General features: G+C 38.4%; 1 pseudogene; it reads right to left on the reverse strand.

Annotated features, from left to right (window-relative positions):
- Positions 1-6,037: 6,037 nt before the first annotated feature.
- Positions 6,038-11,098, reverse strand: LOC148089466 (polyunsaturated fatty acid lipoxygenase ALOX15B-like; annotated as a pseudogene).
- Between the last annotated feature and the right edge of the window lie 3,171 nt (positions 11,099-14,269).

A 14,269-nucleotide genomic window follows, 5' to 3' on the forward strand; every position in this document is an offset into this window, starting at 1 on the left:
CTCCACATAGATCCAGTGGTATTTTGTACTGATGAAGGGGTGACAGTGGACAAACCCAGGGCGAGATGTAAATAAAAGCATTGTAATGATCTGTGTTGAAACATTTTCTCGTCTGATGCAAAATGAATCGAATTTAAGTAAGTTTATCTCAAGAACTTCTTTATAGCCATTTTCTTTGTAGCCATTTCAATGCTTATTTTTCGTTAGAATAAACAAACGTTACCTGGGCGACCACTCAAGTGCTGAACGACTGAACAGCAGTGAGTCAAAGATGGCAATTGCATTCATTTAGGTCACATTGGAAGTACTGAGTGTACTTTCTGAAGTTTCTAGGAAGAAGAAAAAAATTGACCTAAAAAAGCCCCCGGAGGCTGTTTGAGTAGTTTTAATGCAGCAGGTTATCTCTGTTGTAAACCTTATTATTAAACCAATAATTCCTTAAAGGGCACCTAATGTGAAAACCCAACATTAAGCACATTAAGCAGCAAACCTTATTTTTATTATTCGATTTTAATGTACAAAACGGGAGTTTCAGGGTGACTTTAAAATTTACGTGAGTCCTTGAATGTAACTTATGTTTTTGTGACCAATCAGAGCAGAGTGGGCGTGGTTGCTCGGACGGGACTTCTTCTCAGCCAAAACAGCCCATTTTAAGCGCATTTTCTAATGTAAATATCTTTATTAAATGAGAGTTTTGTGCAAAAAGAAAGATACTGGTGAGTATAATAGAGGTCCTAAAACAATTTCAATCAGCACATTATGTGCCCTTTAATATTGTAAATAGGTTTCTTCTCATTGTTGTAAACTTCTGAAACGGATTACTCTTGGTGTGATGTCGCTGTTTATATTAAGTCCCTGCTTGTTTTCACCTCATTAAATGAGGTCCTGTTACTGGAAAAAAAAGAAGGTTGATCTAAAAAGTTGTGATTACACTTCATGAACAGTGGAGGGAGCCAGAAATGAATACAATCAATCTTTCCATTTATAGACGCTTAAAATAGTGACACCATTATTGGCTGAATGTGCGATGAAGTAGCTCAGTATTCTTAGTGGCAATACAAAGATATTTATAATTAAATCTAAAGATTTTTTTAATTTTGCATTTAAAAAAATATTTGAATTATTGGAATAATTTGAAGCGAAATCTAATTCCTCTTCAATTTAAAAAATGTAATCATCTATAGTAAAGGATGTGTTTGGAGGTGGTGCCATGGAGTTGATTAAATAGATGATTAAAAACAACAAGCAGAAGGAAGTCAATTATGGTCTGGAAGGCTTCCTTATGAGGCGACAAAAACAAAACACATTCCATTATAACTGATATTATATTATTAACAGTTGATCCCAACACATACGATTTGTGTGTAGAACTGTAGTAGTAGCTGTCAATCTTATGTTTTCCAAACACACTGTACAATAGCGTGCATTACATTTCATTGATTTATTTTCCTTGTCGTACGGTAGATTTACTAAGATGGTCTGACCAATGATAAAGTTACTGCAAGTGTTACAGATACACCAACCTATGTTAGCGACATGCTACATATCTTGGCACAGCAGAGATGATTGTATTTTGCATGATGCAGGAGGGTTGAGAACACTATGAGGTGAAACAAGATGAGCAAATAGAATAAAATAGAAAAAGGGTTTCAGGTCATTTTTTTTTCTTTTTAATACAAAATACACATTTAAGCGTGCATTTATTTCACAACAGCTATTAAAGAGTCTTTTCCCCTGGATGTCGCTATTTCCAAACGATTTATTATTTACGAATTATGGCACTATGGCACGAATTATGGCACTATGGCACACATATATACGTTTGAAGCCAAATCCCTTTGATTTAATTTTAGAGTCCATTTTTGTTTCATTAAAATCAAAAAAAAATCGTCATTTCTCTTTTTCATTCTCCCGACTCCAACTGTTATATTTCAAAACGTGAGCCAGCATAGAATGTACACACACACACACACACACACACACACACACACACACACACACACACACACACACACACACACACACACACACACACACACACACACACACACACACACACACACACACACACACACACACACACACACACACACACACACACACACACACACACACACACACACACACACACACCAAACAAGAACAAACCTCAATATTGCAGCTGTTGCATTTGTGTTGAGACTATCGTGAGGCTTCAAAGAGAAACAAGTAACTGCCTCTGGCACACGTTTCTTCCTCAGTCTAATTAAGTATCAATTCAATTATTCATTGCTTTTGTTCCATAGAAAAGGAAAAGAACCTCCTGAATTCTATTGGAATGGTTTAAATGCCGATTCAAAATACATGATCAGAATATGTTGTAGACGTGAGCAGTTCTCTCTTTAAACTCGCTCGGATCAAACATAATTTGGTCCGACTCAGATGAAAGATTCTTCTCTTGAATATGGGCTAGGATGGAAAACCCATCAATGTGAGTGATATCTGGCGGCGCGAGTCACCCTTGAGACAAAGGATGTGGTTGCTCCTGAGCAGTGGCGTCGTAAAGCCCCGGATGTTTTAGGAATAGCCCCGGATCAATTTCGGATTTTTTTTTTTTTTTTTTTTGTTAAAATATTATAGCCCCGCGCTTCAGATAATCAACACGCCAACAGCGATAGGTCTGCATTCCAAGTTATGCAAACTGTCCCTGGTCTACATGTTGGCTATCTTCAAACAGTTGCTGGGCATCACTGAGGGGTTCCACAAGTTTCTTCAAAAAGAAACTGTCGACTTGGCGCATGCAATTCAATACAAAAGTGCTGTAAATGAGACCTTGGTCAGCCAGCGAACATCACAGGTGGCTGAAGATATCTATTCCATGGCAAAGAATATTTGCCAAGAGAACAACATCGAGGAGCCCTCTCTCGGTCCCAGAAGGAAACAGAAGAGGATGGAAGACTATGTTGTGGAGGTGTCATGTAGGTCCAGCTCAGACCTGCTTGAAGAATCATCAGAGCATCTCAAGCAAAGGCTCTTCTACCCCTGCATCGATCGAATGACCAGTGAGCTGGAGAATCGTTTTTCCAGTGTTGGGAGCGATGTCATGATTGGCATCCAAGCATGTCACCCTGCCTCCAACACCTTTCTGTGCATGCAGTCCCTCGACAAACTAGCCTCGCATTACAACATCCAGCTAGCCTCAGAAGAGGTCATGGTGGCGAAAAGCTTTTTAAGCAGGAAGGGGCCAGAAGCCATCCCGGACATTCTGAGTGTGTTTAAGCTTCTAGATCCCATGATGTTCCCATCATTGAAGGCGGTCTTGCAGGTGGCCCTTACCATCCCAGTCAGTAGCCGCAGCTGTGAGAGGTCATTCAGTGCTCTTCGCCGGCTACACACTTGGCTCCGGCGCACAATGGGCCAGGAAAGACTCAATGATCTGGCAGTGATGTCAATTGAGAGAGAGTTGGTCGGAGGCATCAATGATGACACAGTGATCGACCGATTCGCCAAACTTAAATCAAGGCGCCACACCCTGCTGCTTCCTCACCAGAGAAAATAGAACATATTGCACTGTTGCTTTTCCAAAGCCTTAGCAAACAAGTAGGTTTCATATTTGCAAAAACAGCAAGAAACACAAAACTGTCAAAGGTCATGAGGTTGTTACTTTAAAATTATTGTACAGTGGTCAAGTGATATCTTAATGGCTTTTTGTCCAGTACCATGAGTGTTTGTTAGTTAAGTGTTCACAGTGGAGCAAGTGTTGTTTTTCCGGTTTGTGATCAGCAGTATGAGATGTATAAAAAGATTGATTGCATGTAAAGTTGTGCTGCATCTAGAGGGAGCTGGTTCCTAATGTTCCTATAATTCCTTAAATTGAATTTGACCCTATTACACACCTGCTTCACATGTTTCTTGAAGGAGAGCTGTGAGTCCACAGTTATTCCTAAATATTTAAAATCTGAAGCAGTCTGGATCTTTTCTCCATTAACAATGATATCAGGCTGATTTCCATTTGTTCTATTTTAAAAGTACATGCATGTTGTTTTACTGATGTTGAGTGTCAGGCAGGACTTTGAGAATCAATCAGTTAATTGAATCATTGTTTTTCATAGGCACATACGAGATAACACAAATATGTAGACTGCATTTAATGTTCTATTCCAATGTACCTTTTGTCTCTTGGATGTTTATTAAAGACAAACTGTTCAATAAAGCTGCCAATATATATATATATATATATATATATATTTTTTAAACACAGTTTATCACAATAAGGGGAGAATAGTTGGCACAGCCTGTACCCTGTATATGTACTCACCCACACCCAATGGTCTGCATCCAATCAGCAGGCATTTGAGGACTGACATTTTAATTTTAACTGTTCTACTGCACCAGATTGATGCATTTAACTAACTGACGTGCAAAATTTTCTCCGGAGGGGACAACCCCCCCGGACCTCCCTTAATCAATGTTCGCCCTGGGCTAAGCCCCCAATGTCTCATGATCCTAACAACGCCCCTGCTCCTGAGACATCTTTTCTTAAAATATATTTTATTTATCTTAGAATATTTTTTATAGAAGGCAAATGAGTCTCCATCGCCTGGAGGGTAGAGTGTAGAAAATCTTCACTCACTATAATCCACTACATCTCAAATCCCTCTGTGGGATGATTATCTATATATATGTATTTTATCTGCATTACATTGTTTCCCTCGTTCATTCTCTGGAGAATGGAGAAGAAAACCAGCTCAGCCCCGGTGCCTTCAACAGCTTGAAGTCGCAAATTGTTTTTAAAAAAAACTGTATATGTCATAAAAGGTATAAAACAAAGTAGATGGTTTATCTAAAGTCAATGCAAAAACACTAGTCAATAGATCAAATACAATTTCATCTGTTCACACAGAAAAACGTTAATCAAAGCACACTACTTAAAATTCCACCAGATGGCAGCATTTAAAAAATCTCAAATAGTCCAAACAAGCACAAGAGAGACACGATATGGAGCCAGTTGATTTGGATTGGCAGCATTTAAAGATGTTGGAGGGACTGCGCCTCCAGCTCGGTCTAAGTCTTGGTCTGGACCTCTCTGCTCTGGCGGCTGCCCCCACGACTTGACAGAATTCTTCATTTACACAAAGTATTTTCGAATAGACATTTTCATTCAAGGTTTTAGCTTTTCCCATGAATGCCTGATTTTATTTTAATTATTATTATAATCCCTCAACATTCGTTTTCGAATGTAGTGCTTGTTTCATGTGTTCCTTCTTTTTCTTACACAAATATTTTTTGTTATTGTAGATGCACAGATGTGTGTTTCTTGTAAGGAAAATCAGGAAATTATTATTGTGTGTGTTGTGTACTTAGTGGTGTACATTGAAAGTGGCCTAAATTGGAACGTTTTAAGTTTATAAAAAATCCCCTATAAGTATAGAAATCCCATGTAGACACTTCTAGTGTACAGTGTAGTGTAAAGTCAGTGTTTAGTTTTTCATGAACTTGATTCTTACTAACTCTAGCATAGTTCACATGCACAGACTTTCTATTTGTGTTTGCATGTTTTATAAGTATTATTTATGAATTAATACCTCATTGATTTCAAATAAAATACATTGAAAGTTTAGAGAAATAAAAAATACAATTGGATTTATTTTAAGCTGATTCTTATCTTCTGGCTTTATTTTTTACTTGAACCTTCATTATGAATGAATGGATTAGCGCCTCCAAGTGGTGACTCATAATCACTGCTTTATTGTTTTTTTCTTACGTGTCAGTTAAAACTAAACACTAGTATAGCGTCATTTTTTACATGTTCCGCATCACAAATGTAATGTACATTTCATATTTCTGTTTGTATATTCGTTTTTTAGATACAAAATATAATGGTAAACCTTAAATAATAATGTTTAATGTTGTTGTGTTTTTAAACACGAGTTTTAAAAGGAAGTACATAAGCGTTATTTATGGAACAATTCTCCTGTTAAAGAAAATGTAAATAAATCAAAAAACAATACTAATACACAGGCAGAAAATATAAATGTTTTTTACAAATCAGGATCTTTCAACTACCGCTGACCTAAAAGAAAAAATAAGTCGGAGAAAAGTGTCAAATTCCAAAACAAAACTAGAACAGTAACTAGAACCCAATACTCATTTTAGCATTGGAAATATTGTCCACAGCAATGAGCTTAATCTTGAACACTATCTATAGAGTGATTGATTCTTCAAAATATTAAGGGATCCAGATGGTCGCCAGAACACCGAAAATAAGGACAATAAAATAACCATATATGCGTGGTGGAGGTTAAAAGAAGAATATTTTAATCATCAAAGGCTGATTATTTTTAATTATTTTTGATTTCCTTGTCTTCAGTACGAAATTTTTATTCAGCAATTCATCAAAAGAACAAGACATAAAATGAATTCTTGATATAGCAATGAGCACCTGAGAAAAATACGTGATTGAGGAGCTCATGTTTAAATGGACACACCGCAGGATTCAGGTAATTATACGGAACATTTAGTTTGTTTCTCCCCTCGATGGACTCACTCAACTCTCTCAGCTGGTCTTGAAACTCTCCAATCATTTTCCTGGGATTTCTTCACAGGAGTGCTTCTGTGGGCAACAGCCAAGACCGACCTGAAGAGAAAAAGAAATCAAGCATATAAGTATATATAACTGACTCAAGTGTCTCTTAGATGAAATTGACAGAAGCCTGAGTGAACTTACTGAATCCTCCTGTGAGGCGTGAGGGAGAAGAGTTGACTCACAGAGTCTTAAGAAGGCTTGCACAGCATCCACAGCACGGTCATTACGTTCACTGTTGTGCTGATGTTGGGAAGAGTTCTGTTGTTCTGTGGACGCCCCCTTCTTGCTCGCTGGAGGCAGCTGAAGACTTGTGGGGGCGCTGAGGAGCCATGAATCCTAGACGCACTGCCACGAGTGTTAGAAGTCATTTCACTGTGTGAACATGTGACGTGAATAAGGAGAATCACCTGTCCACTGTTCACGGCTGCATGTTGGCAAGAGCGAGTGAATATCACCATGGTGACAAACTGGATCACCTCTTTCACTCATCATCATCGTCATCATCATCGTCATCATCATTGTTATCTTCATTTACATCATCATCTTAATACCATCATCACCATCATTATTCTCATTTACATCATCATCTTAATTTTCATCTTCATCTTCCTCACCATCATCATTATCTTTATTTACCTCATCATCATCATCCTCCATCACCCTCATCCTCATCCTCCTCATCACCATTATCATCCTCATAATCATCATCCTCCTCCCCCTTATCACCATAAATATTATCTTCATCATCACCCTTTCCATTATCTTCATTTACATCATCATCATCATCACCATTATCTTCATCTACCTCATCATTCTCCTCATTATTTTCATCACCATCATCTTCATCCTTACGTCATCCATCGACATCATCCGTCTATCATTACCTTAAAAATCTTCATCATATGATGAAACTATTATGTCACCATAAAATAACCCTCATATCCATCTCTCACCCATCAAAGTCATCCATCAACATTCATTTTGTTCATGTAACTCATTATTCTACAATCCGACCTGAACTCTGCTGGGAAAGGAATCCATGTTGGTAGATGTCAGCGATTCCACTCCTGCAGTTCCTTATCTCCTCGCGGTCATTCTTGTAATAGAACTTGATCGACAAACCTGGAAAAATAAATCATCAATGATGGAAAGATTATAAATAAATTATTTTCTTTCTTCCCTCCCCCTGAATGCAGTTGAAATTTGTGTTTAAAAAAGACCTTTTCAGCTTTCACTTGTAAGTTTTGTCATAAGTTGACCTACACCTTCAAATGTTACGTGAAGTTCAGTGATTGATCTTGTATGTTTGCTGTAATTCAGTAGCTTTTTTTAAGCAGGTTTACCATAATACGTTTTTGTCTGACAACTACAAGAATCTCTTTGATGTAATGGGATTAAGAGGTACTTGAGTGAAGGCAGAACCCTCTAGTGGTTCTACAGCGATACTACGATAAATAGGAAATCACGAATCTCTGACGTGTAACCTTGTACACGACGGTTAGAAGATACTGTACATGTAACGAATGAACTACCTGTTGATGATTCACCAAAGCTTCAGTCCATCATCTCTGTCGTAATTGTCCGGCACCGTCTCCATGCCTCGCTGGGAGATATCCTCAGGTAAACAAAGGGAGCTGTAGGTGATGGAGGCTATTGACCTCCCCAGGATTTCAATCATGCCGTCGACACCAGGGGCTGCATACTGAAGAGCATTGAGAGCGTGAGGCGGAAATAAAGAAACACCTCCTACATTCTCGTACTTTAGTGAACGCTCGGCTTTCCGAAAGAAGCAGCTGTCGAGCCGAGAGGTTGATCTCCAGCATGTGCGGTGTGTGTGTGTGTGGGATGAGAAGCTGAGAATACAAACACACCTGTTTTAGGAAAGCACAGTTTCAATATCCCTCTTAGACGAGTTCAGCAAGTTTTCAACATCGGAAGATGTCTTCACCAGGACACAAATGTTTATTTATGAACGTTTCTCTTTCCTCACCATGTACAGTGGATGCAGCGGTAAGTTGCGCAGCAGAGACACGGTAAACACTCGCAGGTGTGTGAGCAGCAGGTGGGTGTTGAGTTCGTGTTCGTAGTCTTGCCCAACGACCAGTTTTTCAATTCAACTTTTTAAAAGTTACAACCATCGTGTTGAACTTCAGATCACCTTCATTTCCTCACTCAGGTTTTCGTTGACGATGGAACGGACCATTTCTTTAGAGACGGGGAAATAGCTATCGGATTAAGATCTGGTTGATTCCATTCAGATATTGGTAGCCGAAGAAAGCGTCTTCCTTCCAGTTGTTGACGACAACATCGAGCTTCAAGTCTGAGGTATTGGTTCTCATTGGGAAACCCATTGAATGTATCATAATGATTTGTTAAGTAAGTTAATTCTACTGATGGTCTGATGAAGTTTCATGGAGCAGTGTCATTATTCCACTAGAGTTCCACTAGATGGCGGCACTATTTTCCTTTGCTTTGAACAACTGTTCTAATGAAACATCACATCATTTTGAAACTGATGGCTTCATCAGACCATCACTAGTTAATTCCCAGTACACAACAGAAGTGAATCTGAGTCTTTTGTATTTTGTACTAGCGACACAGTTGAAGATATACATCAGATGAACATAATCTAATACCTGAAACAGTTGTTTTTTCAATCAAACTGGGCTTTTTAGATGAAGTCAAATTGGAAATTATATTAAATGTCTTCTTGTTTTTTTGCGTCAAAGGAGTGGGGAATTCCTTTTAAATACACCTTCCAGCTGCGGTAAGTTACATCACATACAGTGCCTTGCGAAAGTATTCGGCCCCCTTGAACCTTTCAACATTTCGCCACATTTCAGGCTTCAAACATAAAGATATAAAAATGTAATTTTTTGTCAAGAATCATTGCCCATTCTTCCTTGCAAAACAGCTCGAGCTCAGTGAGGTTGGATGGAGAGCATTTGTGAACAGCAGTCTTCACCCCTTCCACAGATTCTCGATTGGATTCAGGTCTGGACTTTGACTTGGCCATTCTAACACCTGGATACATCTATTTGTGAACCATTCCATTGTAGATTTGGCTTTATGTTTTGGATCATTGTCCTGTTGGAAGATAAATCTCCGTCCCAGTCTCAGGTCTTTTGCAGACTCCAACAGGTTTTCTTCCAGAATGGTCCTGTATTTGGCTCCATCCATCTTCCCATCAATTTTAGCCATCTTCCCTGTCCCTGCTGAAGAAAAGCAGGCCCAAACCATGATGCTGCCACCACCATGTTTGACAGTGGGGATGGTGTGTTCAGGGTGATGAGCTTTGTTGCTTTTACGCCAAACATATCGTTTTGCATTGTGGCCAAATAGTTCGATTTTGGTTTCATCTGACCAGAGCACCTTCTTCCACATGTTTGGTGTGTCTCCCAGGTGGCTTGTGGCAAACTTTAAACAAGACTTTTTATGGATATCTTTGAGAAATGGCTTTCTTCTTGCCACTCTTCCATAAAGGCCAGATTTGTGTAGTGCACGACTGATTGTTGTGCTATGGACAGACTCTCCCACCTCAGCTGTAGTTATCTGCAGTTCATCCAGAGTGATGATGGGCCTCTTGGCTGCATCTCTGATCAGTCTTCTCCTTGTTTGAGATGAAAGTTTGGAGGGACGGCCGGGTCTTGGTAGATTTGCAGTGGTCTGATACTCCTTCCATTTCAATAGAATTGCTTGCACAGTGCTCCTTGAGATGTTTAAAGCTTGGGAAATCTTTTTGTATCCAAATCCGGCTTTAAACTTCTCCACAACAGTATCTCGGACCTGCCTGGTGTGTTCCTTTGTCTTCATGGTTCTCTCTGCGCTTTAAACAGAACCCTGAGACTATCAAAGAGCAGGTGCATTTATACGGAGACTTGATTACACACAGGTGCATTCTATTTATCATCATCAGTCATTTAGGACAACATTGGATCATTCAAAGATCCTCACTGAACTTCTGGAGTGAGTTTGCTGCACTGAAAGTAAAGGGGCCGAATAATATTGCACGCCCCACTTTTCAGTTTTTTATTTGTTAAAAAAGTTTAAATTATCCAATAAATTTCGTTCCACTTCACGATTGTGTCCCACTTGTTGTTGATTCATGACAAAAAATTAAAATTTTATATCTTTATGTTTGAAGCCTGAAATGTGGCGAAATGTTGAAAGGTTCAAGGGGGCCGAATACTTTCGCAAGGCACTGTATACTGTAGGTGAAATAGATGTAACTCACTGTTTACACTGAGTGATGTGCTTGATTTAAATGTATGATATTCCAATGACGACTCATCATTGAATATTTATTTTTGTTGATGGAATGATTGACAGCTGTACTCATCATGTTCCTGCGTTTTGAGTGACACTGGGCGGGGAATAGCTGGGAGACTGGGACTTATTTAAACGACGTTTTACAGCGTGTTTTTGGCATAAAAATAATAAAGTAAAATGATAGATCGGTTCTCACCAAATCTCCTCTTTTCTCTCCTTTATCTCCTGCTGCCTATAATGAAGGACGAGTGGGACGTCATCCATGACAGCTGTGAGTGTTAATGCAGAACGTCCAAAAGAAAAATGACATTCAGGTAGAACACATTAGGTTTTGCTGAAAATGATGCCAAATGAGGAAACGCTAGCAGTTAGTATCTGACCTCAGGACATGTGAAGACAGTTTGCTAAATATAAGGGGTTCAGTCTGGGATATTCTGCTAAAAACAAGATTCAGATACGGACTTGTTTAGTTGTTTTTTCATTTTGAGACTTCAGTACAAGATGGACGTTACAGACGAGCAGTATGCAGGTATTTGGATGTTTTTAAGTGTCTTTTGGACGAAGATGAAGACAAAGTAAAAGTTAGCATTAGTGGCTACATTAATAGAATAGGAGCTTCCATTACTACTAAAGAAATACAGACTAAAGTTTTACTGGAACAATCTCATGTCGAAGCTTCACTACAAGATAGACGTAACGTCCTGTGGCTTTTGAGCTCCATTGAGATATTTGAATGTTTTTGTCTTTTTGGACAAAGACAACTGAGCATCAGTCGCTACATTAAAATGAATAAACGTTTTTTGTCTAAAAAGGATGAGATTACTCTGAAAATAATCCAAACCCTTTGTCGACATGAGGGTGAGAAGAAAATATATACAATAAACCACAACAATAAAAACAATAAAGTACTACCTAACCTAACCTAAAATGGGTGAACTTTGAATTTTTGGTGAACACAACATTTGAACACAACAGCACCAACATTGACATCAGCTATGAAATGTTAAAGTGCATAACCACAAGAATTGAAAAAAAAATCTGAATAACAGACAAAACCACAAGGAAGAATATAATATTATTATTATTACTTTTTTTTTGTTTTTTTTGTATTCATTTAAGTCAAAACTGTCCAAGCCTCAGGTTAGGCCACTTTGCTATTCATCGAGCCTAAAACTGCTAGAAAAAATATCAAAATGTCAAAATGTCAAAATAGTCAAAATGTGATATCAGTCCGTAGAATACTGTCTTAATTAAAATGTGTTTCGAATGGTACTTCTTGTCACCACCTCTGAGAAAATTTCCATTCATCGAACTGATTCACCCAATTTTCTCGAATGGAAAACCAAATTTCCAAATTTCTTTTCAAGCTGACTGTGGATGTGTGTTCTCCCAACTCATCGCTTCTCAACTTTTCCCTCACCATCCCAAATCTTACAGATTATCGTGTGACAGGGTTTGCATTGTATAGTTTTTAATTCCCCAAAAATGCAAAGAAAATAGCGTCACTTTGACCTGTTCACAGGTGAAATAACTGACACAAAAATGATGCAATAGAATTGTTCTTTTAATGGAAAGTTACAACGTTTCATTTTGTCTTCTGCCTCCAGAGGTCAAAATAAATGTTTCTTTATTTTTAAACATTTAATTCAAGAGAAAGAACTGGTTAAGCCGGGTAGGCTCTTGATCAGTGGAAGAAGAGTTCATGTAGACCAAGGTAGGAGGAAGAAAGGGTAAGAAAGAAGATACTAGTGTCTAATATCAAATCATATTTACAGGTGTCTTATGGGAAAAAAAAAAAAAAATTGTAAAACATCACATCATTATTAAAGTGATGGCACCACCTACTGACCTCTATACAACATGACACTGTTTCATGAAGCTTCATGAGACCCTCACTAGATGTATGTATCTAATCAGATATCATACAAATATTACCAAATACATGCTTGAATCCTCCTCAACCTTACCTCGGTGAGGGAGGATTCCATTGATCCCAGGAGATATTTGCCTCGGGCTTTGTGCCTCTGTTAGCATCACCTAAGGCAGTTCTGGGGGGTAGTAAACAGACTGCAACCCCTGAATAAACCTTGATAGGAAGGCTTAGAAATGTGATCGCCCTAAAGCTGGAACCCTTCTGCAGATCCACATTCTCAAAAAGGGGAATCTCCGTCCCAGACCGCAATCCACAGGTACTGCCCCTGATATCCATATGATTGTTACCAGCCTTTTTTCGAGCCTTCAAAAAACGACATTTTACGCATTTTCGTAACAATCTTTTGCGCTCACATGGTGTGTCTGATATCATACTTAAGTATTCTGACATTTTTTTCCATTTTGGGAGAGGTCGATTTTTGAGCCTTCAAAAAACAACATTTTACACATTTGGGCAACAATTTTTTGTGCTCACATGCTCCGTCTGATATCATACTAAAGTATTCCGACATTTTTTTCCATTTTGGGAGAGGTCGATTTTTGGCGTTTTTTCGAGCCTTCAAAAAACAACATTTTACACATTTGGGCAACGATTTTTTGCGTTCACATGGTGCGTCTGATATCATACTTAAGTATTCTGACATTTTTTTCCATTTTGGGAGAGGTCGATTTTGGGCGTTTTTTGAGCCTTCAAAAAACAACATTTTACGAATTTGGGCAACCATTTTTTGCGCTCACATGGTCCGTCTGATATCATACTTCAGTATTCCGACATTTTTTTCCATTTTCGGAGACATCGATTTTAGGTTTTTTTTCGGGCCTTCAAAAAACAACATTTTACACATTTGGGCAACAATTTTTTGCGCTCACATGGTCCGTCTTATATCATACTTCAGTATTCCGACATTTTTTCCCATTTTCGGAGACGTCGATTTTAGGTTTTTTTCGGGCCTTCAAAAAACAACATTTTACACATTTGGGCAACGATTTTTTGCGCTCACATGGTCCGTCTTATATCATACTTAAGTATTCTGACATTTTTTTCCATTTTGGGAGAGGTCGATTTTGGGCGTTTTTTGAGCCTTCAAAAAACAACATTTTACACATTTGGGCAACCACTTTTTCCGCTCACATGGTGCGTCTTATATCATACTTCAGTATTCCGACATTTTTTCCCATTTTGGGAGACATCGATTTTAGATTTTTTTTCGGGCCTTCAAAAAACAACATTTTACACATTTGGGCAACAATTTTTTGCGCTCACATGGTCCGTCTTATATCATACTTCAGTATTCCGACATTTTTTCCCATTTTCGGAGACATCGATTTTAGGTTTTTTTTCGGGCCTTCAAAAAACAACATTTTACACATTTGGGCAACAATTTTTTGCGCTCACATGGTCCGTCTTATATCATACTTCAGTATTCCGACATTTTTTCCCATTTTCGGAGACATCGATTTTAGGTTTTTTTTCGGGCCTTCAAAAAACAACATTTTACACAT

This window comes from Callionymus lyra, chromosome 1, assembly GCF_982586985.1.
Source record: "Callionymus lyra chromosome 1, fCalLyr1.hap1.1, whole genome shotgun sequence".
NCBI lineage: Eukaryota > Metazoa > Chordata > Actinopteri > Syngnathiformes > Callionymidae > Callionymus > Callionymus lyra.